Here is a 26,232-nt window from a genome sequence, read left to right on the forward strand (position 1 = left end):
TACCTCTTTATAATCCTAAAATATCTCTAGATTTCCAAATTCAGGCAAAAACGGCGGTTTCTAGAAGTATAAGAAGTAAAATCGGGAGATCGATATATATGGAGGCTATATAAAAACATGAACCGATACAGGCCAGTTTCGGCACACGTATTTGTATTCCTAAAATACTTCTAGATTTAAAATTTCATGCAAATCCGATTGAAAATACGGTTTCTAGAAGAGAGGTCGGTCTACATGGGGGCTATACCAAAACATGGGCCGATAGACACCATTTTCGGCACCCCTATTTATGGTCCTCTAATACCTCTAGATATCCAATTTCAGGCAAATAGGATAGAAAATACGGTTTCTAGAAGCCCAAGACCCCAAATCGGGAGCCACCGTGGTGCAATGGTTAGCATGCCCGCCTTGCATACACAAGGTCGTGGGTTCGATTCCTGCTTCGACCGAACACCAAAAAGTTTTTCAGCGGTGGATTATACACCTCAGTAATGCTGGTGACATTTCTGAGGGTTTCAACGCTTCTCTAAGTGGTTTCACTGCAATGTGGAACGCCGTTCGAACTCGGCTATAAAAAGGAGGTCCCTTGTCATTGAGCTTAACATGGAATCGGGCAGCACTCAGTGATAAGAGAGAAGTTCACCAATGTGGTATCACAATGGACTGAATAGTCTAAGTGAGCCTGATACATCGGGCTGCCACTTAACCTAACCTAAGACCCCAAATCGAGTGGTCGATTTATATGGGGGCTATATCAAAACATGGACCGATATAGCCCATCTTCGAACTTGACCTGCCTGCAGACAAAAGGGTTTGTGTAAAAGTTGTGTAAAAAACAGACGGACATGGATAAATCGTTTTAGAATTTCTCCCTGATCAAGAATATATATACAAACTTATTATACCACCAAACTTATTATACACCCATCACCATTCTATGGTGGTGGTTATAAAAAGAGGGAATCCTCTATGGCACTAAAGCCAATTTAACTATATTTTAGTTCATGGAATTAGTAGGTTTTGTAAAGTTTCCCTGACTGTAATAATTCGTGTGTGCGTTAATAAAATTAACTAAAAAATTGGAAACACTTACGAGGGCGGTTCGGAAACTTCTTAGCCTATCAATGAAAGAGAATAGTTAGTGTTTCAAAAATATTTTTATTTTTCAATATAATCTCCTGAAACTTCAATACACTTCTAGCAATTCTCTCCCTTGATTAAAATAGTTTTCCTCAAGGTCTTCAAAATAGTGGTTTACAAATGTAACTGCATCTTCATTTGAGGTAAAACGATTGCCAGCAAGGCGTTTTTTTAGATTTGGGAACAAGTAAAAGTCACTGGTAGCTAAATCAGGAGAATAAGGTGGGTGGTCAAGCAACTCGTACTTTAATTCGCTGATTTTAGACATTGTTAAAACACTCTTGTGCGCTGGTGCGTTGTCTTGATGAATTTTTTTTTTTTTTTTGTAAGCCAGGACGTTTTTCTCGAATTTGTAAATTTAATTGATCCAAAGGTTGCAAAGTACTCTGAATTTATTGTTTTACCCTTTTGCAGATAGTCAATCAATAAAATACCTTTGAAGTCCCAAAAAACCATTGCCATAACCTTACCAGACGATTGAATTGTTTTTACCGTCTTTGGGACACTTCCTCCAGCTTCAGTCCATTGTTTGGATTGTTTTTTTTTTTTTTTTGTCTCTGGAGTATAGTGGTGGATCCATGTCTCATCAACAATTATGAAACGGCGTTTTATTTCGCTTAAAACGATCCAAACAAGCTTGAGAAATGTTCATTCTTATGCGTTTTTGATCGACTGTTAACAAATGCGACACCCATCTTGCAAAAAACTTTTTCATCTGCCTTCATGCAAAATTAAATGGACTCGATCATTTGAGATGGCCATGATAAAGGGTGATACGGTCAAAATTTGGTCAATATAAACTTGAAATGAATTTTGCATTTAAAAAACCTGAACACCCCTCATTATGAAGGTGCGTGTGTGTGTAGAATGTTGCTCCTGTTTTGATTTTGGAATTCACTCTTCAGTTGTCAAAATGCCGTCCAAGCAAGAAGAGCAGCGTATCAAAATTTTGCTCGCGCATCGCGAAAATCCGAGCTACTCGCACGCAAAGCTGGCAAAATCGCTAAAAGTTGTCAAATCAACCGTTACAAATGTAATTAAAGTGTTTGGGGAACGTTTGTCGACAGCCAGGAAGTCTGGATCGGGGGGAAATTGAAAACCGGAAGCCGCTGAGACGACAAAGAGAGTTGCCGGTAGTTTCAAGCGAAACCCTAACCTCTCTCTCCGAGATGCCGCAAATAAGCTGGGTGTATCGTGTACAACCGTGCATCGAGCCAAAAAACGAGCCGGACTACATCGACTTACAAGAAGGTAGTGACTCCAAATCGCGATGATAAACAAAATACGACGGGCAAAGCGCGATCCCGGAGGCTGTACACGACGATGCTGACGAAGTTTGACTGCGTGGTAATGGACGACGAAACCTACGTCAAAGCCGACTACAAGCAGCTTCCGGGACAGGAGTTTTATACGGCAAAAGGAAGGGGAAAGGTAGCAGATATTTTCAAGCACATAAAACTGTCATTGTCATAGCTTCCGGGACTGTCAACCAAGAAATTTACGTGAAAGAGTGTTTGAATAAACGTCTGCTGCCTTTCCTGAAGAAACACGGTTGTTCCGTACTGTTTTGGCCGGATTTGGCATCTTGCCATTACGGTAAAAAGGCCATGGAGGGGTACGCCGCCAACAACGTGCAGGTGGTTCCCAAGGACAAGAACCCTCCCAACACGCCAGAGCTGCGCCCAATTGAGAAATACTGGGCTATTGTCAAGCGGAACCTAAAGAAGACCAAAAAAACTGCTAAGGACGAGCAGCAGTTCAAGGCAAACTGGCTTTCTGCGGCGAAGAAGGTGGACAATGTGGCTGTACAAAATCTGATGGCAGGTGTCAAGCGTGAGGCCCGGCAATTCGGATTTGGAAAAGCGAAAGCCTAACTGAATATTTTTCCTGAATTTTATACTAATTGAACTTGAAAAAGAAATTTAATTTGATTTTTTAAATAAACGATTTCACCGATTTACACGCGTTTTCCCTTGACCAAATTTTGACCGTATCACCCTTTACGACCACGTTTAAATTCAGCAACCCAATTTTCTACTATTGCATATGAAGGAGCACTTTCACCTAACACATTCACCATATCATTATGAATTTCTTGTCCCGATAAACCTTTTTTATGTAAATATTTAATGAATGCACGCATTCCTAATTTTTCCATTGTAAAAAAATTGCGGATGCGTCTTTTTTGAACACCTGTTTCTATATGAAGGAGTTGCCAGATCGAAACAAAATTTAACATGTGTTCATAACAGAGATGGAAGTTTCCAAAACACACAATTTTTTTCTGTTTATACAGCGCTTTTTGTGCTAGGCTAAGAAGTTTCCGAAATGCCCTCGTATACACAAATTTACTAAATTCGTGTCTCCCATAAATAAGTTCAGGATTTTCTGAAAAATAGTACATTTTACCACAAATGCACCCATGTTGAACTTTGTAAATATGGCACTAAAGACATGTTTTGCAATTTCTATTTATTTATTTTGAAATCCCATTTTTTCCTTCAAACTACCAAATTGTCTTTAAAATAATTATTTCTAATAAATTTTCTTGAATTTGTCGAAAAATATTTACTTATTTAAAATTTTCTAAAATTAACCAAAATATTCCTTTCTGGTGTTTTCACTGTTTTTGAGTGTGTATCGAAAATAATTATTTCCTAATAAAATTTTCAATTATATTTTTATTAAATAATTATTAATTTAATAACTGACTTATTTTTTAATTTAAGTAAAACGCTAATTGTGTCAATTAATTTTTTTTTTTTTTAATAATGAATCCAGTTCCAATCCAATTTTGGTGATATTTTTTCTGTGATACGCACGAGGAAAAATATATCATAATGTAATGTTAAATGAGTGTTAGGTAGGGAGACAATACCCAGTCTCTTCCTAACACTAATCATTTGTTTGGCTCTTTTTACCACCCACATTAACAGAAGTGCGTATTCGTCAAAGGGTTTCTCGTTTTTATGAGTACTTGTGTGGGCAGGCATGTGTGTACTCAAAAAGATATGCTCTTTGTAAATGCATAAAATAAACAACAGAGTAATATAATAAAATATATGAATACATACGACAAAACAAATTACATTTGTTTACACACACGACCCTGTTTGCGTGTGTGTGTGTGTAAGGCAAGAGCAAAACCAACAACTCTTTGTTAACCTAGATTCATGCCGGCTCAATTCATAATGGCGGTTACTTGAATTTGCATATAATGACAATGTTGATGATTATTATCATCATCGTCATCATATTCATTTGCAGCATCTGCTTATTACTTAAATATGCATGATAGTCATCATCATCATCGTTGTAATCATAATCATATCGTGTTTTAATTTATTAAATATTTGCTGGGCTCTAATGTTTTAAGCAAACGTTCACCATGCCAGATGTCTCTTGAGATCTCTGCCGCTCACCCCAGTTATTAAGGGACTATGATAACAAGACACATTACGCTTGCTTGAGATAACGTCACGATAACAAATGGTGGAAATGTTTGTTAAAAAATGGAAGTCATAAAGATATAGCACATTTCCATGTTGATGGTGAATGAAAAGATTCTTTTTATCATAAAGTTAACTTTTTCCCTTTCACACAAGTTACATTTTTTAGTTATTAGTAAAATTATCAGTTCTTTCGTACAATTTTTTGCTTAATAAATAAAAATAAAATAAAGATAAGTTTGCTGGGGTCCAAAGATTTTAATTTTCCCTTAAAGATTTTGGTATTGATTCTAAGATGATGATGATTCTTTAAAATAAAGACAGTTTTTGGGAGCTAATTTTAAATCTGGGTTCTATAAAATTAAAATTAACATACAGACTTCATCAAATTTTCATGTGGTCTTTTGCGATTTGAAACTTGATCAGCTTTATCTAAAACAAAATATATTTTGCAGATACACCATAACTATACGAAAATATCTTTATTGTTTTCCAAACTATTCCCCATTAAGATCTATACACTTTTGCATGCGTTGGAACCAATTCTCGAAGCCCTTTGATTGAGGCATCTCCAAAACTTACATTCTGAATGCATCAACCGCTTCCGGATGTGACGAAAAACGTTGACGTTTAGCTTAATGTTCTGCTTGTTGATTTAGTGGTACAATTGGAACATGTGCATTTTTTCGAAAATAAAAACAGTCGATAATTTGCTTGGAAGTGTTTTGTTCGCGAGCAACTTTTGTGGGATTTGGCTCATCTTAAAACACCCATTCAGTCGAATGTTGCTTACTTTCGGGCTCATACTCGTAAAAGCACGGTTCATTACCTGAAATGATGTCATAGACGTGTTTCGAAGAACTGCGATCGATTTTGGAGCATTTCTTTCGCTTAATCGACACGAGCCTTTTTCGATCCATTGACAAATTGTGTGGAATCCAAAGCGAACAAATTTATTTGACAATCAAATGTTCATGCCAAGATAGAATGTTTGCTGGTCTCACTAATGCCTAAGGTTGTCCAGGCTCACGATAGGTCACATGGCGATCTTGCAATCTCCGTTGGCCACCCATAGAAAAAATCATGAACGGCGGTCACGTTTCAAAACGATTCGTTCATGAAAGTGAATCAATACACATGTGGTATCAAATGGAAAACAGAGAACAGGTGTCAATCTCGAACCTGGATTGTCTACTCCATACGCGTTAAAAGTCGCCTTAGGTTAGGTTAGATGTAGGGCAGTCCGATATTTTAGTCCATTGTAATACCACAGTGGTGAACTTCTCTATTATCACTGAGTGCTGCCTGATTCTATGTTAAGCTCAATGACAAGGGACCTCCTTTTTATAGCCGAATCCGAACGGCATTCCACATTTCAGTGAAACCACTTAGAGAAGCTTTGAAACACTCAGAAATGTCACCAGCATTACTGAGGTGGGATAATCCACCGCTGAAATTTTTTTGGTGTTTGGTCGAAACTGGGTTTGAACCCACGACTAGAGGTGTGTACGTGACACGAAATTGTCGTAACTCACAAAAATTTTCGTGACTCACAGGTGAGTCGTGATTCACGCTGATGGCAACGGCGTGAGTGTGCGTGATTAACCAACCAAATGTCGTGCGTGAGCGTGAGTCACGAAAATAATATCTTCGTGAGTAACGAATTTCGGAAAAACACACTCACGAAAATAATCCCGCGTACAAACATAAAATGCTTACGAGTTGAATACATTTATAATTTGAGTGACATCCTAGGTGTTTAAGAGCTTTATAACGCTCTAGATTTTAATCATACCCATGTTTTCAATCAGGTTCTATAGGTAAATTTAAAATTAAAATTAAAAAAAAAAATAAAATTAAAATTAAAAAAAATTAAATTAAATTAAAATTACTCATAAAATTATTCGTGAGTCACGACATTTAGATTTTCGTGCGTGAGTGTGCGTGAGTACAAATTTTCTTTTCGTGAGCGTGAGTCCTACCTAAAAATATCGTGCGTGAGTATGCGTGAATAAGATTTCTCCGTCGTGAGCGTGCGTGAGCGTGAGCAAAATATTACTCACGTGCACACCTCTACCCACGACCCTGTGTATGCAAGGCGGATATGCTAACCATTGCACCACGGTGGCCTTAGGACATTGCCCCACCGGCGTAGTTGCCATAAGACCGTCTAATGAACATTTTAAGACTTTTCGTGGCCAAAGAAAAGCCGTTCATAAAAAAAAATCGTTCATAAAATCGTAAACGCCCGTGGACGAAATCGTGAATATTCCGTTTTGATTTTTCGTGAACGTTTCCATTACAGTTTGTTACCGTATTTTCACAATTTTGGAACGTAATTTGTTCTATTAGTCCAGCATCAATGGTTCACTGAAAAAACAGTGAACCCACCAGGAAGAAAACTTTTGATTAATTTTAGAAAATTTTGAATAGTTTTAGAAATTTTTAACTAAACAGTATTACAAGCGCTGGCATCACGCCGATATCACAAAAATAAGTAAATATTTTTCGACAAATTCAAGAAAATTTATTAGACACAAATAATTTTTTTCACTTTTTAAAGAAAATTTTGCAGTTTGAAGGAAAAAATTGGAGTTCAAAATTGCAAGAATGTCTTTAGTGACATACGAAGTTCATGATGGACGCTGTTGTAGTAAAATTTACAAATTTAAAGAAATAATGAACTATTTTGTGAGAAGTACGAATTTAGTAAAACTTTTTACTTAATTTGTGTATAGTTTTTTCCCGTCTTTTAGTTCATTTAACTAACGTACGCAAAAAATTATTAGAGTAAATGAAACTTTCTCCAAATATAATAATTTCATGAACTAAAATATAGTTAAATTGGCTTTAGTGAAATAGTGAGTTCACTTTTTTTTGAGTGTTTCCGGAACAAAATCACATTTTGGACGACCTTCGCGAAATTCGCCTTGGGGTGAACTACGACATCGACCATACATACCATCGACAAACACCGTTCATTGACTTAACTTCATCGCCAAAAATTTAATTAAGTTAATCGATGTACTGTTGTTGAGTTAATCCACTTCAAAAGTTGTAAGAAAGATGAATCTTTTAAGTTGCTGCAAACAATACAAATAGCACTCGTATGTCCAAAAGTTCTGAGCTCAAAATCTCCATAATATGAAATGGGATATTCTCCATTAAATTATAATTAAGTTTGCATCAAAGAGGTACATATAATTGTATACTTATTGTATACATGGTGATTTCGTTTGGGAAAAAAAGTGTTGCATACAAATGGTACAACATTTTATGGTGTTACCACAGTGTCGCCGAAACCCCTTGCAATGACAACACCGTTTGCGTGTAAAAACGAACAAAAAAGGCGCAACACTGATATAAAATCAAAACAAAAGAAATTTGGCGGAAATATTTCGATTATTATTAACAACTACTATTGGAATCTCGACTAACACGCAAATTTTTCTTGAACTAAGGGAAATTGTTAAAACTTTTGATTGTATATTTTTTTAATGATCTTATTTCCAGTTCAGAGTACAAATTAATTACATCCTCAACAAAGTTTTTAACTCGCCGTTGGTCATTTCGTCCAAGCACTGATGTTGTAAGTTCTTCATCGTCGTCAGAAGAACTACTCTCCAATAGCGCAGCTAAATGGTGGTTAAATTGTAAGGGCCGATGTTGAATGTGAACCACACCTAAACGCCAAGTTTTTTTCCGAATTTTATTTGACATTTCTCTATTTCAGACTTACTCAATTTGAACCATGGAGAGATACACAATCCAACAACGTGTTAAATGGTTCCAAGAAATGGCAACAGTGGATGATCAATTTTCGAAGAAAATCATCTTCAGTGATAAGGCACATTTTCACCTCAGTGGATTCGTCAATAAACAGAATTGCCGCATTTGGGCGAATGAGAATCCAAGAGTGATTGTCGAAAAACCAATGCACCCACAAAGAGTGACTGTTTGGTGCGGTTTATAGGCTGGCGGCATCATCGGGCAGTATTTTTTCCAAAATGAGGCCGGTCAGGCAGTTACTGTGAATGGTGTTTGCTATCGTGAGGTGATAACGAACTTTTTATGGCCCGAATTGGAAGATATGGTTGTGGACGATATGTGGTTTTAGCAGGACGGTGCCACTTGCCACACAGCTAACGAAACAATGGCTCTTTTGCGCAACAAATTCAATGGCCGTGTTATCTCACGTAATGGTGATGTCAATTGGCCGCCAAGATCATGTGATTTGACACCGTTGAACTTTTTTCATTGGGGTTATTTGAAAGAAAAGGTGTACGTCGATAAGTCAGCAACAGTTCAAGAGCTAAAGGATGAGATAATTCGGCACATTAACGGCATAGAACCTCCATTATGCCTCAGCGTCATCGAAAATTTGGACCATCGGATGAAGGTGTGCCACCGAGGTCGCGGCGCCCATTTGGCCGATATTTTGTTCCATACATAATTGAGTAATACCAATATATCATAATAAAATAAAATTACAATAATTTCCTAAATAGTTTGTGTTTTATTCAAAATCAACATCGGCCCTTGAAATTTTAACCATCCTTTACAATGGTGTTGGCAAAAAAAACGCATTTGCTTTTTTGCATTTTGCTATTATATTAAAAATATGTAATATCGAATTTTATTGTCGGGGCACTAAACAATTGATATGCTTCTTCTTGTGTAAATTAATCAGCTGTGTTGAATAAATTGAAAAGCAACCACAATACACGCGTCACGCACTTTCTTTTGTATTTGCAACAACGCTATTATTAAGGTCGAAGAATAAAAGCGTCTTCAACATCTGATTGAAAGTGTAACCATCTGCACCGTAGACCAGCTACGGTGTAAAATGGGTTACACTTTTGCTCTTGCGATGGGTAACACCCCGCAAGAGCAAAAGTGTAACCCATGCACATTTTGGGTAGACTGCACTGAATTTTCCAATCGAACAAAATTTTTCGATTTATGGGGGTAAGGTGTAAAATATGCAACATATTTTTTACCAAATTCTCATTGTATGTATATGTTATCTCAAGTATTACCATCTCAAAACACCTTGATTATCAACTACCGCTTTTATTTTTCTGAAGAAAAAAAAAACATCCCCTTCATAAATTATTTCCAATATTCTGCACCTATTAACATTTTTTCACAGACATACATGGTAGATATTTTGCTTCTCCAGCGATGTGAAAAACGTAACCCACGCAATTTAATTTCAAGCCTAATTTGCCACATTGAGATTTGTTGCTGTTGAAGATATTCTCCTCATGTTTTCTGTATTTCGCATTAACTTTAATAATATTTAATTATAAATGATGAAAAATGAGAAGACGTGCACAAAAAATGTTTTTTTCGCAATTTGTTTTTTTTTTTTTTCATGTTTACATATATTTTCTATGGTATTGTTTCATTATTCTGACTTTTGTGAAAAAATATTGATGTATACATCATTTTTTTTTTTCATTATTTTTCGTATTACCCCATACTGTACTGTAAACAAACTGATGAACCAGGTGTGATTGATTTTCATGACGTTCACGCGATTGATTAAAATAATGCAATTAACTGTCATTAACAGGGTGCATAGCATCGGATTGACAATGTCTTACAGTGTTATAAAGTGAATGATGCTTAAGGTGTAATGGATTGTATTCAATTTCAAATGAGTTTTATGTTATCGACCGAATTCAATGATAAGAAATTTTCATTGCTCAAGGAATCAATTATGAAACAATGTATTTTACATGATTAATCGATTATAATGAAATGATGAACTTTATTTCTACTTTTGTTAGTTATGCCCCTCACAACCTATTTGGTGATAATTTAATATATTTAATGAAAGCATTAAACATATAAAGAAAACTTTGTAATATAGATTGATAGACTATATTATTTATTATATTATTATATAATAAAATAAAATAAAAAAAATTTACAAAAATGATGAACTTTATTTCTACTGTTATTAGTTATGCCCCTCACAACCTATTTGGTGATAATTTAATATATTTAATGAAAGCATTAAACATATAAAGAAGACTTTGTAATATAGATTGATAGACTATATTATTTATTATATTATTATATAATAAAATAAAAAAAAGTTTAAAAAAAATAAACTATTAAAACAAAAATGAACCAATTAAATTTTACATTAAATCTACGATTTATTTCTAATGTTAGCATCAATAAGATGATAGAGGGAATTGATATCTACTCACATTCTTCAGATAGATTCAAATAACACGTACCTGCAAATGTTGAAACTCAATGAAGAGGAACCGCTAAATTCTAGATGACCTATAGATCAGCGCAGGGAAAAACGTATACCCCATGTTCCCATATTCGGAATTGCATGAATTTATTGTTCGTATAACGAAAGAATCGAAATAATCTCGAACTTAAATATGTTTTTTTCCTAATTGTATATGTTATACGATTAGGAAAATATCGTCAAACGAAATTTTTGCGATTTTCGATTCCGAATATTGGAATATGGGGGATAGATGATTATAGAGCCCAAAACAATCCTTCGCGTTCTAAAAGACGGCAACCTAATCAACATCAATCTTAATGTGTAAAGAGGCACAACAAAATCATCATCCCAATGAAGATGCCTCAGGCCAAACACCAAGAATTGTTTCTGCGCCGATTCAATCCTATCAATATTGACTTCCTACTGCGGGTTAGTCTTAGCCACCGAAAGGAACGGCCTCTACTAGTTCCGTCACTTTGGCTCCTAATTTGGTTTAAAAGACATTAAATAATCCAACATTTTATGTTTCTTCTTCCTCTTCCACTAGTTGCCTATGATCTAGTTCTTATAGAGCGAAACGAAAAAAAACCGAAACTGTCATTTGTAAATGATAGCGATATTAGCAAATATTAGATGTATTACGAATTAATAGAAGGAACAATTTGAAGAAACTACACTCAAAAAAAAAAAAAAACAGTGAACCCACTAGGAAAGAAAATTTTTTCGTTTTGTTTGTTATTGTTGGCTTCTCTTCAATCGTTATTGTTGTTTTTTTTTTCTTTTTTGATCTCAGCTTAAAGCCATGCATTGACTAAACTACAAGTGTAGCTTAACCAACAGAGGAAAAGTATGCTTGTCAAATTTATTTGGGCAAAGCCCTATAGACTGCAAGATGGTTGGATGTACAGCTGTTTCGGAAATTTTAGTTAATTTTAGAAAAATGAGATTAATTTTAGAAAATTTTAACTAAACAGATATCACGACAAGTTCAAGAAAACTTATCAGACAAAATTATTATTTTTCGCTTATTAAAGAAAATTTCATAGTTTGAAGAAAAAATTGGAGTTCAAAATTGCAAAAATGTCTTTAGTGCCATACGAAGTTCAAGATGGGCAAAATTTACAAATTTTACGAAATTCTTAACTATTTTGTGGGATACACGAGTTTAGTTAATCTTTATTCTTCATTTGTGTATAACTTTTTCCTCTGTTTCCGTTGATTTAACTAACGTACACAAAAAATTATTAAAGTCAAATGAAACTTTCTTAAAACTTAATAATTTCATGAACTAAAATAGAATTAAATCGGCTTTAGTGAAATATAGGGCTACCTTTTTTTTGAGTGTAGTTCCTATGTACAAAAGGAACGATAACGGTGAACGATTTTGCACAAAACTATTGCGGATCACATATTGTAGAGCCATATTTACGAATTGGTTTGCACAAGAATTGATCTGATACCGAATATCGAAAGAATTTTCTTCGTAAAAAGAACGAAAAATTTCGTTAAAAGTACGAAATTTGTCATTATTTTACAACCAAAGAAAAGTTCTTACAAAACTTTTCGTTGTTGTATGAAACAACTTCGTACTTTTTATGAAAAAGTTTCATACCTTTTATGAAACAATTTCCTTCTTTTTTATGAAGTTGTATCGTACTATTTACGAAATTTTTTCATACTTTTTAGGAAATTGTTACGTACTTTTAATGAAAAGCTTCCGTACTTTTTGTGAAAAATGTTCGAACTTTTAGAAAAAAAAAATATTGTCGAAAGTGCATTTGGTTGTAGTAAGAAGTTTGAAAAGTGTCATCACTACTTTACATCTTAAGTTTTTGAATAACTTTTAGTTTGGTAGGTTAGGTTAGGTGGCAGCCCGATGCATCAGGCTCACTTAGACTATTCAGTCCATTGTGATAGCTCAATGACCATGTTAAGCTCAATGACAAGGGACCTCCGTTTTATAGCCGAGTCCGAACGGCGTTCCACATTGCAGTGAAATCCCCTTAGAGAAGTGTTGAAACCCTCTAGAAATGTCACCAGCATTACTGGGGTGGTTAGTTTGGTAGCTTCACTTTTATTCATAGCGCGCTATCACGCTATCGTAAAATGTTCTTCGTACATTTTACGAAAATGAATGAAAATTTCGTTGTTTTAATGAAGAATTCACGAAGAATAGTTAATGAAGTATTCTTCGTAAAATTAACGAAGAGAATTCTTTCGGTGTAGATAAAACGCCGCTTGATAACGTAAAGTTCCGAGAACTCCTTCGCCCACAGCTTTGTGAAACCTTTAACTCCAAAGGCCTTGTTTACTATGATAGGTTAGGTTAGGTATAGTGGCAGCCCAATGTTTCAGGCTCATAGACTATTCAGTCCATTGTGATACCACATTGGTGAACTTCTCTCTTATCACTGAGTGCTGCCCGATTCTATGTTAAGCTCAATGACAAGGGACCTTCTTTTTATAGCCGAATCCGAACGGTGTTCCACATTGCAGTGAAATCACTTAGAGAAGCTTTGAAACACACAAAAATGTTACTGAGAGGGAAAAACTTTTTGGTGTTTGCTCGAAACCGGGTTTAAACCCATTTATTTATTTATTTATTTTAAATAATTCTATTTAACGTAGTTTTCATTTGTCTTAATTGAATTCAAATTAATATATTCATTTTTGTTCAATTTAAAATTTTTTTTAATCAGTAAAAAATTAATTCCATTTCCTATTTTCGACTTAGCATATTATTGCATCAAGGTATTATTATATTTATATATATATATATATAAGAGAAGGGATATGTACATACAATAGACGAGTAGATAAATGTATCCATTTACAACATAGGTAAGTAAAGAACCCATAGACAGACAACTGATAAAATAAAACGAAACAAAAACCACAAAAGTACTTTATTTTTGTTGTACTTACAATTATTTGGGCCAAATTATGACATACAACAAAAAAACCAACAAAACTAACACACAAAAAACAACATTTGCAGCATAAAAGCTTTGCATAGAATAAAAACTAACAAAGAAACGGCAATGGCTATAATAGCAATTAGTTAACGTAAATATTAAAAAATAACAACTCATATGAAAAGATAATGGAAGCAATAGGTATAAAAAATAGACCACAATACAGAGAAATATATGTCAATAACAAAAAAAAATAAGAATAGAACAATCCCAAAATGTATTCATTTTGAAAGGTACAAAAGATTTATTGCACACATATATTTCTGCGGATGTCCGATGAAGGAGCAACTTCTCTCATGTCATATTCTTTTTATTCCTATAAAATTCTGTCGTCTATCAAGATCATAACATTTTAAATGATAATTACGTTATTTTTATTATTACTATGGTCACGGGCGAACATGGTTTTGTTACAGGATCGCCACGAAAAAGCTACAATCGAATATGATCGCGACAACCATGTTTGATCTCAGCGTTTATTGGGACTCAGTGTTTCGAATCATTGCTGTCGATGTTGTTTCACAGTGTTTGACCCATAATTTACAGACAAAATTGTATTTCGGACCGTTTTTGTTATTTGGTATTTCGTTTGCAAGTAAGGTTGTATGTTTTCTTTAAATAAAGTTTCTTTGCAACAGCTTGTGTATGTTTATCTATATATAAATACGTGTTGATGAGTATAATAGCAACATGGCCCAGTGGATAAGGTAGTAGCATACAAACTGTATGGTTCCATGTTAGATTCGCCGTTCGGACAAAATATAAAATGTAAAACATAATTAATACCAAATCTTCGATTCTGAATTGGTTGTATGTATTGCAGAAGAGAAGCGATGGCCCCGAAAAGTCATCATTATTTTTTTTGTACACTAATGTCACCCATCGTAATTTTGACTACGGCCTTTTCATGGCGCTTTAGAGAGCCACCGTGGTGCAATGGTTAGCATGCTCGCCTTGCATACACAAGGTCTTGGGTTCGATTCCTGCTTCGACCGAACACCAAAAAGTTTTTCAGCGTTGGTTTATCCCACCTCTGTAATGCTGGTGACATTTCTGAGTGTTTCAAAGCTTCTCCAAGTGGTTTCACTGGAATGTGGAACGCCGTTCGGACTCGGCTATAAAAAGGAGGTCCCTTGTCAGTGAGCTTAACATGGAAACGGGCAGCACTCAGTGATAAGAGAGAAGTTCGCCACTGTGGTATCACAATGGACTGAATAGTCTAAGTGAGCCTGATACATCAGGCTGCCACCTAACCTAACCCCTCCTAACTGTGCTACAGTCCCGAAATTCGGCCCTTGACGGAGCTTCATCGCCAAAAATTCAATTAAGTTCATCGATGCACTATTGTTGACTTAATCCACGTCGAAAGTTGTACAAGTATATGTGGTCGCTATTCTGGTCGGGCCGAATCGTATAATGGAAGAAACTAAACAATTTCACGAATACAATGAAACTTTCCTTAGAATAACGAAATATTTCTTACTAATAATGAAATCTTTCTTTCGTACATATCGGTCAACTACGGAGCTAAATGATATTGAGGACAAAAACCGAATCTCTGGGGCTTTTTCGAATTTATATGTGTGGTGTGGTTACTAACTTCAAGTACCAAAGTAAGAGAGAAGAAGTAGAATGAGACATCTCAGAAGTGGTCACCTAAATTTTGTCTGCATCTGGGTGTTCAGTTATGATGCAATATGCAATAAAATGCATCTGCACTGAAAAAAAATATTGACCTAATATGGAAGATTATGCAACTTAAATTTTAGGACTCAAAATTTACGCAATACTAAGGACAAAATTCTTTAAAACTATGACATTTTAATTAAAAGAAAGTTTATAATCCTTGCTTCAAAAATTTTTTTCATTAAATTTAGGACACAAACCGTGAGATTTTGCGCCTCTCTGCTGAAGTTGTAGATCTTTGAAGTAAGGCAAATGTTCCTTAAAATAAAGAAAACCATTTTTAATTTAAAGAAATCGTCTTTAATTCAACTGACATATTGAATTTTTAAATTTAAGATAAAAACGCTTCAAATATAGGCTAAGACTTATTTTAAGGATTTGCATTTTTGGTTTAAAGTTTTTTTAACATTAAGAAAACGGTTTTTACTTTGAAGTACCTGGCATAATTTGTATTTTGAAACTGGAATTTGTTTGTACATAAATACTTTTATTAATATATCGCAAAAAGAAAATAAAAATTCGATGAATGAGATCTGTATCCAATTTTAATTTTATTGATCCTAGATTTAAAGCCAGGGAGGTCCGTAAAAAATGTCTTTATTTTAAAGAAGCCACATCTTTGGCTCGGAATCAATACCAAAATCCTTAAGGGAAGGTCAAAATCTTTGGATCCAAGTAAACCTCTTTTTTTTAGTGTAGAAATAGAATTTTTACAAAATTTTCTATAGTAATAAAATTAAAAAAAATCTATGGAAATAAAATTTTTAAAAAATTTTCTATATAAATAAAATTTTGACAAAATTTTCGATAGCAATAAAATTGTGACAAAATTTTCCATAGAAATAAAATTTTGACAAAATTTTCTATAGAAATAAAATTTTAACAAAATTTTTATAGATATAAAATGTTGATAAAAATTTTCTATACGAATAAAATTTGTAAAAAATTTTCTATACGAATAAAATTTGTACAAAATTTTCTATACGAATAAGATTTGTACAAAATTTTCTATATGAATAAAATTTTTACAAAATTTTCTATAGAAATAAAATGTTGACAAAATTTTCTATTGAAATACAATTTTTAAAAAAATGTCTATAGAAATACAATTTTGACAAAATGTTCTATAGAAATAAAATTTTGACAAAATTTTCTATAGAAATAAAATTTTCTATAGAAATAAAATGATGTTAAAACTTTCTATAGAAATAAAATTTTAACACAATTTTTATAGATATAAAATTTTGATATTCGTATAATAAATTTTTTACAAAATTTTCTATAGAAATAAAATTTTGACGTTTTCTATAGAAATAAAATTTTGACAAAATTTTCTATAGAAATAAAATTTTGACAAAATTTTCTATAGAAATAAAATTTTGACAAAATTTTCTATAGAAATAAAATTTTGACAAAATTTTCTATAGAAATAAAATTTTGACAAAATTTTCTATAGAAATAAAATTTTGACAAAATTTTCTATAGAAATAAAATTTTGACAAAATTTTCTATAGAAATAAAATTTTGAAAAAATTTTCTATAGAAATAAAATTTTGAAAAAATTTTCTATAGAAATAAAATTTTGACAAAATTTTCTATAGAAATATAATATCGACAAAATAATGTTTTTTGTTTGGTACTTTTTTCTCCAAATGTTGGTAGATTATTTTTGGCTCGAGTGGCAAACGTGGACGGTGGTCCACAATCAGTTGTAGTCACCAGAATAAGCGATTGATACGTCCAGAATGCATGTTTTTGAGATACCTCTCACATATCGGCCCAAACAACTGCATTTTGAGCACTCAAAACATCGATTTAATGGGGATTATCCGCTGTATATTAATATTATTAAAATTTTTGTTTGTTTTATAATCCCGAAATATAAAAGGCAACACTCGTAGTATATTTCAATGCCATTGTGCAATGCTTCCAAAAAGATTCTTTTCCCGAATATTAAATTATATTGCATATATTGCAATGCTATCATTTCCTATATTTTTTTATTTGATTTTACCCATTTCAAGTCAAGCAATTATGGAAAAGTCGTAAAAATGCGAACCCTGAACATAAAATATGGTAAGGGCTACTTTCTTTGATGTGTTTTGATTGGGTATGGTGTGAGAATTGCGGGAGAGGGGAATGGTTGAAGAAAAGCGAAAAGAAAACAGGAAAAAAGCAGAGAAATAAGAAAATCGATTTTCCCCCGCAATATCAAACACATATTTAACAATTAAGTATAGAATTAAGTATAGAATTTCAAAATAAAATATTACAAAAAAAAGTTGTACAAACCTTACTTAACAATGGGGTTTAATATCCAAAAAAATGTGTGAAAATAATCCTTGATGTTGATGAGAGAATTGCTTTGGAAAAAGGCAACTCTGTTGTGTATTCCGTAGTCTCTGCTGGTAGGACAAGGAGATTTTTTTTTGAGATGAAGGTTAAAATGGGACGAAAACCAACAACAAAAACACTAACACACTGTATAAGGATATGTAATGAAAAACTTAATAGCAGTTTTTCCCAATATGAAAAACTCAATAAATTTTCTTTTCCAAATAATCAAAAGCTCAACTATTACATGGCTATGATATATTCAAGGCAAATATATTTAACTTTCTTCTATCTCTCTTTTCAAGAATTTTTGGGACACTTTTTTTCAATGCTATGATATATTGCAGAGATATATTTTGGATTTTTTCTTTATATTAAACACTTGATGTTTTTCACCACTCACACTGATTTCTGATTGTATTATTATATATATTTTTTTTTTTGAATTTCTTTTGTTTTGATTTATTTCATTTTTTTACTGCGGAAAAAAAACATAAAATATAATAAATTCTTCTCTGTGCACATTTTTCCTATTCACGAAACTGTGTGAAGAGAGTAACCATCATCACATCAGTCAGCTAGTAAAGCAACCGAAATAACGAACGACCGAATTTTTGTTGTTTTTTCTCATTTTCTTCTTCTTACAAGTGAGTATGGTAAATGGTGGTGTTGCGTGCCACAGGCTTTCGTATTAAGCAAAAGGTAGAAGAAGAATAAAATGAGGATATGCTACTACTCGCGGTGGTGGTTTATTTCACTGTGGTAAGAACATACGATTGACAGAGAAGTATGGTGAATTGTAAACACTCATGGAGAAAGCACTTTTTCTATTCTCTCTATGTTAATCACAAATATATTTCCTTTTATTTTTCTTCACAACTTTACCTAGAGATTTTTGTCTCTAGTATTTTTATATACAATTTTTTTAAAGGGGAATGCTGGCAAAGCACATTTCAACACCTTTTAAGTTTTTTTTTTGTTATAGAAATCTACAGCAAAGCCCACACTTCGTTTTTTTGTTGGAATTTAAAAATAAATTATTCCTTAATTTTTTCCATTTCGATTTGTTTGTGTGGTATAAAATTGGGATAGAATAATTTCTTGCTCCCGCGTTTGTTGACAGACCCTCCGATCGACCGACAGCCACGAGTAGTAGGTACGTCCGTCCGTCCTGCCACACAACAATACAATACTACGAACAAACTTCTACAACAACGTTTTTTGTCCGTAACAACAATAAAGTAGCTGGAGAATCTCATGCAGAAGAAAAAGCTACCGATAGATACACAATTATTTAACGATTGACAACCATGGTCAGACACAAACAGAGCGAAAAAAGAGAGATATAAACTTCTCTCATTTGTTGGCTATTACATTTGGATTGAGATAGCGAGAGTGAGGTCCCCTCAAATATATTGAGAAAGATATGGATAGAAACCAGTGAGTTGGTTATGTCGAGAATATTTGCTCTATATTTAATTAAACCCAAAACATGACAGTCAACACAGCACACCACACAGCTACGTTTTTCAATCATATGAATGTACATATGTAGCTCGCTGGCCTGTATGTAAGTCGGTCGTAGAATGTTATGTCTTGTGTAGTTGTTGTTTTTTTAGGGGGTGTGCTTTTTCATTCAATGAAATTACACCAACAACAGAGACAAGCTATAGTCATAAGAGAATATGATACCCCACTAATTGTCATACCACCATACCATACAACATATGGTAGTTTACATGGTTTTCATAGCTATTCGTATGTCAATGTGGAAATCCTCTCTCAATTTCAATTCATTCATTGAACTCTCATCTCACTTTTAGAGAACAATATTTTAAGTTGTCAATATTTTATCACAGGGATGGGTATTGTGAAAAGAAACAGCATTCAATATACATTGAATTGTAATCTATATTTGCAAAATGCGAAATATATAATAACGGCGCTAGGCTTGTCCGAGGCGAAGTTTCATATCTTTACAAATGGTTCAAATACACACAGAGAAGAGATTGGTTGGAAATCGGTTGAAGTAATGACATTTATAATTAAACATATCAATTGTCCCAATCTATGAACTATATTTACAATCATACGTGGGTCTCTACTACAATGTTTCAACTATTTCAATGTATTTACGTTTGTGATAGAAGACAGACAGTTGTAGGAACTAAATATCCCTATTTTGAATTTTTTTTTTGCCTGAATTCAGATGACACGACCTGCCGTAATTGTCGTAACTGTCACTTACTTATCATTTGAATTATTTTACAAATATCATTTGTATTAAAATAATAATTTTATGTCAAAAGAAGACGTATTTTTATACCCTCCACCATAGGATGGGGGTATATTAACTTTGTCATTCCGTTTGTAACACATCGAAATATTGCTCTAAGACCCCATAAAGTATATATATTCTGGGTCGTGGTGAAATTCTGAGTCGATTTGAGCATGTCCGTCCGTCCGTCTGTTGAAATCACGCTAACTTCCGAACGAAACAAGCTATCGACTTGAAACTTGGCACAAGTAGTTGTTATTGATGTAGCTCGGATGGTATTGCAAATGGACCATATCGGTCACTTTTACGTATAGCCCCCATATAAACGGACCCCCAAATTTGGCTTGCGATTGCTCTAAGAGAAGCAAATTTCATCCGATCCGGCTGAAATTTGGTACATGGTGTTAGTATATGGTCTCTAACAACCATGCAAAAATTGGTCCATATCGGTCCACTTTTACGTATAGCCCCCATATAAACGGACCCCCAAATTTGGCTTGCGATTGCTCTAAGAGAAGCAAATTGCATCCGATCCGGCTGAAATTTGGTACATGGTGTTAGTATGTGGTCTCTAACAACCATGCAAAAATTGGTCCACATCGGTCCATAATTATATATAGCCCCCCATATAAACCGATCCCCCGATTTGGCTTGCGGAGCCTCTAAGAGAAGCAAATTTCATCCGATCCGGCTGAAATTTGGTACATGGTGTTGGTATATGTTCTCTAATGACCATGCAAAAATTGGTCCATATCGGTCCATAATTATATATAGCCCCCATATAAATCGATCCCCAGATTTGTCCTCCGGAGCCTCTTGGAGGAGCAAAATTCATCCGATCCGGCTGAAATTTGGAACATGGTGCTAGAATGTGGTCTCTAACAAACACGCAAGAATTGGTCGATATCGGTCCATAATTATATATAGCCCCCATATAAACCGTTCCCCAGATTTGATCTCCGGAGCTTCTTGGAGGAGCAAAATTCATCCGATCCGGTTGAAATTTCCAACGTGGTGTTAGTATAAGGCCGCTAATAACCATGCCAAAATTGGTCCATATCGGTCTATAGTATAGCCGATCCCCAATCACACAAAAATTGGTCCATATCGGTTCATAATCATGGTTGCCACTCAAGTCAAAAATAATCTACCAAAATTTTATTTTTATAGAAAACATTGTCAAAATGTTATTTCTATAGAAAATTTTGTCAAAATTTTATTTCTATAGAAAATGTTGTCAAAATTTTATTTCTATAGAAAATTGGCAAAATTTTATTTCTATAGAAAATTTTGTCAAAATTTTATTTCTATAGAAAATTTTGTCAAAATTTTACTTCTATAGGAAATGTTGTCAAAATTTTATTTGTATAGAAAATTTTGTCAAAATTTTATTTGTATAGAAAATTTTGCCAAAATTTTATTTCTATAGAAAATTTTATCAAAATTTTATTTCTATAGATTTTTTTTTCCAAATTTTACTTCTATAGAAAATGTTGTCAAAATTTTATTTCTATAGAAACTTTAAACTTAATTATATACGTATTTAATCGGTCTTTTCTAGTTTAATATATACCACGTATGGACTATGTGGTATATATTACGGTATTAGGAAGTTTTAAGATACCTTGCCATCGGCTTCGGTAGAAGTTTGTACGCAATCCATGGTGGAGGGTACATAAGCTTCGGCCTGGCCGAACTTACGGCCGTATATACTTGTTATGTATTTCAAATTAAAACGCAGAATTTTCAGCTGTGGTATTTTTTTTTTTAATTCTTCTAAGCATGTAACAAATTATCTTGAGAACTCGGGATGTAATAGATCGGATGAGAAACGCACTTCCTCAATGGATAAGGAGTCAAATATGCATGGGAATATTATATGTCAAAACATAACAAGGCGAATTGAAATCTGACAGAAAATGTACCTCCATTATTCTACAACGAAAAACCTTAAAGATTAATAGGTCCAGATTATTTTATATGCTCCAAAACGGACTGATATATACCCCAATTTCTAATTCATTATGCTTAATTTGTAAATTCCATTGCATGAGAAAACGGCTGTGTTGCATCATTTTTATACCGAGACACCAGTGTTATGCACCAATCGTTTCAGTTTCAACAGGTATTTATCCCTAGCATAGTCCAATCTATGATTTGACCAATTAATCAAAACCGGCTTCTTTTAATTAAGTATTTATTAATCAATGTGTATTCTGTCTGTAGTAAAGATTTTGTTTTTTCATTTTTTGGATGACTTTCAATTCATGGCAAAGGGTATACGAGCTGATTTACAACCAACTGAATCGCCAAAAAAATATAAATTTTCATCATTTGATGTCAAATACATTATATTTACATTTATTTGCAACCCTATATATATATATTATAAAAAAGGAAAAAAATTGTTTAATTGGGAAGGTATTGGTTTTTAATTTGGTCATGAGTATTAAGGTTGGCCAGCACAACCGAATGATGAAGGTAGCTACAACCGATGTCGCCGGCAGACCCAACCAACACCATAGGAGATATTAGTTGTGTCGACCGAATCAGTCGGGTGACACAACTGTCAACTGGTAGTAGCTACAACTGACAAAAGGAGGTTGGCAATAAAGTCGTAACCAATCTGTATTCTCTGTGTAGTTAGACCCACTGTAAAAAGTATTCGACTTAAATCAGATTAGGGAAATTGGGGAATATAGATTGGTGATATAAAATAGTGAGAATGTCGTTATGTCTCGACCTTCAACAAAACGAGAAAACCCGATTTTTAAGTTTAAGTTATACCAATTCCACATAGCGCCCTAAAATAAGTCATAGTCGAAGAATGGCCAAAACATAAGAGAGGCATTCCAGGGTTAAATCATTCAATTTTATGTTGCTGCTGAACAGTTCCATTTAAATTTAAAAAGGACATACCAAGAAACTTTAAAAAGCGAGAAGAAATGGAATACCGTCGTGTAGAACATTCTCGTATTACGGGAAAACTTATATTTCACAAGTTTCAGACAAAATTCGGAAGAAATTTATTTTTTCAGGAACGAAATTTTAGACAAGCAAAAAATTCTTTTGACCACAAAAAAATGTTCTTTTAATGCAAACAGATTAGAGACAATCGTGATTTCACTCCCCAGCAAAAAAAATTTGGAAGTACTCCTAAAGGCACAACTTCCAAATACACTTCTAAAAATGTCCTTCCAGAGATGTTCTTTATTTTAACTACTCAGGAAGTTCTTTTAATTCAATTTTTTGCAACTCACTTTTTTCATACTTTTAAAGGGCAATTTTAACATTTTTTGTTTCAAATATGTGAAAAACGGGGTATGGATTAATAAAATGATAGAAATTATTTAAATTTTGTCGAAAAAAATTCTAAATTCATTCAAGAAAAATTGCGAAATTTTGCAGATATTTGAAGTCAAGGGTTTCAGACAAACGTTAGATTGCATGAAAAATGACAAACAATTTTAATAATTAGTCAAAATACCACAATTTTTTTTAATTCACATCCAAAACACTGAATTCGGATCACATATAAAGAAGTTATGCATATTCAGTGCAACGGCTGTTGAAATGGTGGACATCCGTCCTATGACAATCCCATGTTAAATTCATCGCTTCTACGCCAATTTTGCATCACTTCCGGATCCAAAAAGAACATGTTCACTACTTTTTTGGCGACGCTTTTTTGCTGGGTTGTCATAAAATCTGCTAAATTTCCATACTTGGAAACGGCGATTTTGGCTGTCTAAAATTTCGTTCCGGAGGAATGTATTTTATTTTGTGTGTAGCTCCACAGTAGTTCTCTTTAACTCGATTTCCATACTTGGAAACGGCGAGATTGGTTGTCTAAAATTTCTTTCTTTCCGGAGGAATGTATTTTACTTTGTATGTAGCTCCACAGTAGATCTATTATACTCACAACAGCCCATACATACGTCCGTTGCCTTTTATATTTCGGGATTTGGCAATCCTAGTGTTTCAATCTGCCAACTGACTGATCTATCGAAAAGCTAGACAATTTTGTGGTTATATGTACATACTAGAACTATTGGTGTTGTTTGCAGCAACTTCAAAGATTCATCTCGCCCAAAAAAATGGAATTAAATGTGACGTGGTTCGTGTTGATTGGTCGAAAAAAATGCTCAAAAAATACGATCGCGGTCCTTCGAAACCCGCCGTATGGGTGTTTCAAGATTATCCAAATCCAACAAAGGTTACTCGCATACGAAGCACTTCCAAGCAGTTGTCTTCCAAGAAGTTCGGAGACCTAACCGTCGATGACGATTCACTCTTCACCAGAACGGTGCGAGAAAGTGAACAGCAGTCGAATGTATGTGTTTTAAGATTGTCCAACAAAAGTTGCTCGCATTCAAATCACTTCCAAGCAGTTGTCTTCCAATAAATCCGGAAAACTAACCGCCGATGGCGATTCACTCTTAACCCTCTAATGCCCCAATTTTTTTGTCACCTGATTAAATTTTCAATGTTAACGACAAAAAAGCAAGGAAACTAAACAAAATAAATGTATACGGTAAAATTCAGTATATGCTGCAAAGCCTCTTGAACAGTTTAAACTAAGTTTTCTCTTTAATTTACCCATTTTTGTTGTCTTAAGGTGTGTTTTACTAAAAGCTTCCTTATTAGATGAAGCCCGCCTAAAGGCGGGATTGGGCATTAGAGGATTAACCACAACGATGCGTACTCTCATAAATCGGCTCAAACAACTGAATTTTTGAGCAATTTGATGGGTCATCCGCCGTTAGTCCTGACTTTCCACCGAATGACTTCTTTTTCTCCTGTACGTAAAAATAAAATGAGAGGTCAATGGTTTTCGACACCTGAAGCAACGGTTGATGCGTTCAGAATGCCTGTCAATCAGAGAACAAGAGTGCTTCAACAATTGGTTCAAACGCATGCAAAAGTATATAGATCTTAATGGGGAATATTTTTTGAAAAACAATAAAGCGATTTTCGATAATATTTATTTTCTAATCTCTAATCCTGAAAGGCAATCCTCGTATACGATACTCACAGCCCTCCTGACTATTGTCCTACACTCCAAATGTAGTTCTTCTACTTTTCTTCTTAATTGAGTCACCGCTCTTCATTTCTCTTCCGATCGTTGCACTTTTTCACATTGATCTATGGGATAATTCACTGGAGATCTGTATATTTGTTTCAGCACTGAAATATCTTATTTGTAAAGAAATTGAGTCTATGGTACGGAATCAATATTAAAAATTTTAAATGAAACTCAACATACATTTTATTGAAAATCTTTCGATACGAATTACATCTTGCAGAAATTGTGTGAGTAAGTTCAGAATTTATTATCATGCCTATATTTCACCAATTAGGGAGCAACAGTCAGCCACACGCACATCAAATCCAAATTAGATTCGAGATTCTCACTTTGCAATCTTTTTCAAATTCATTTGTCCCATCTCTGGTCTATGCAAATGATTCACTTCTATAGATACTACTAAATTGAGGTGAGTTTACAATGCAGTCTTAATCTCTCTCTCTCAGCTAAGCTTACACCACTCTCTCACTCTAGGTTCTCAAAGAAAAACATTCAGTTGGGGATGAAGTGGGGGGAGGCCAGCCACACTATACAATCATCTCTGTGAGAAAAATAAACTTGACAAGAGCCACATAAAAGACATACAATGACAACCATAAGAAACGCATTATCTTCAACCAACTCGCATACAACTTGAATTCTTGAATAATAAAAATAGCAAAACAAAACTGTCTGTCATCGTACACACACACGCACACACACCAGCCACCATAAAAAATCTAGGAGCTTTATTTATTTATCGCATTACAAATTATGAACGGTGCGAGAGAAAACGTATGGGTTACAAATTAATTACATATATACAAATTGAATTTTTGTGGATATCAAACTTGGGGTTCTTTATCAATTTTGTCAAACTCACTCACTCGCGTTACATATAATAAACACATAAAAATGTACGAGCGGAAATACTCTTGTACACTCAATAACTCTCGACAAATTATTGCTGAGATTATGGCACAATGCACACGCGTGTCGTATTCTAACACGTTGTTTACAACTCACGCGTTTTATTACAACTGCTG

General features: G+C 33.9%; 1 protein-coding gene across 4 annotated transcripts in view; it reads right to left on the reverse strand.

Moving 5' to 3' along the window:
- The window catches only part of LOC142221004 (ubiquitin carboxyl-terminal hydrolase 12/46 homolog), a 345,234-nt gene that overhangs the window by 280,585 nt on the left and 38,417 nt on the right, over positions 1-26,232 (reverse strand). Inside the window, exon 1 of one of the 4 annotated variants that reach the window (XM_075290532.1) lies at positions 17,807-18,204. The exons of 2 other annotated variants lie outside the window; for them this stretch is intronic. The gene's annotated coding sequence lies outside the window, so the exon portion shown is untranslated. Of the gene's footprint in view, positions 1-17,801; positions 18,205-26,232 lie in introns of those variants that run through there. One more of the 4 variants, XM_075290523.1, reaches the window with a different exon arrangement.

Source organism: Haematobia irritans, chromosome 1 (genome assembly GCF_050003625.1).
Source record: "Haematobia irritans isolate KBUSLIRL chromosome 1, ASM5000362v1, whole genome shotgun sequence".
NCBI classification, from domain to species: Eukaryota; Metazoa; Arthropoda; class Insecta; order Diptera; family Muscidae; genus Haematobia; species Haematobia irritans.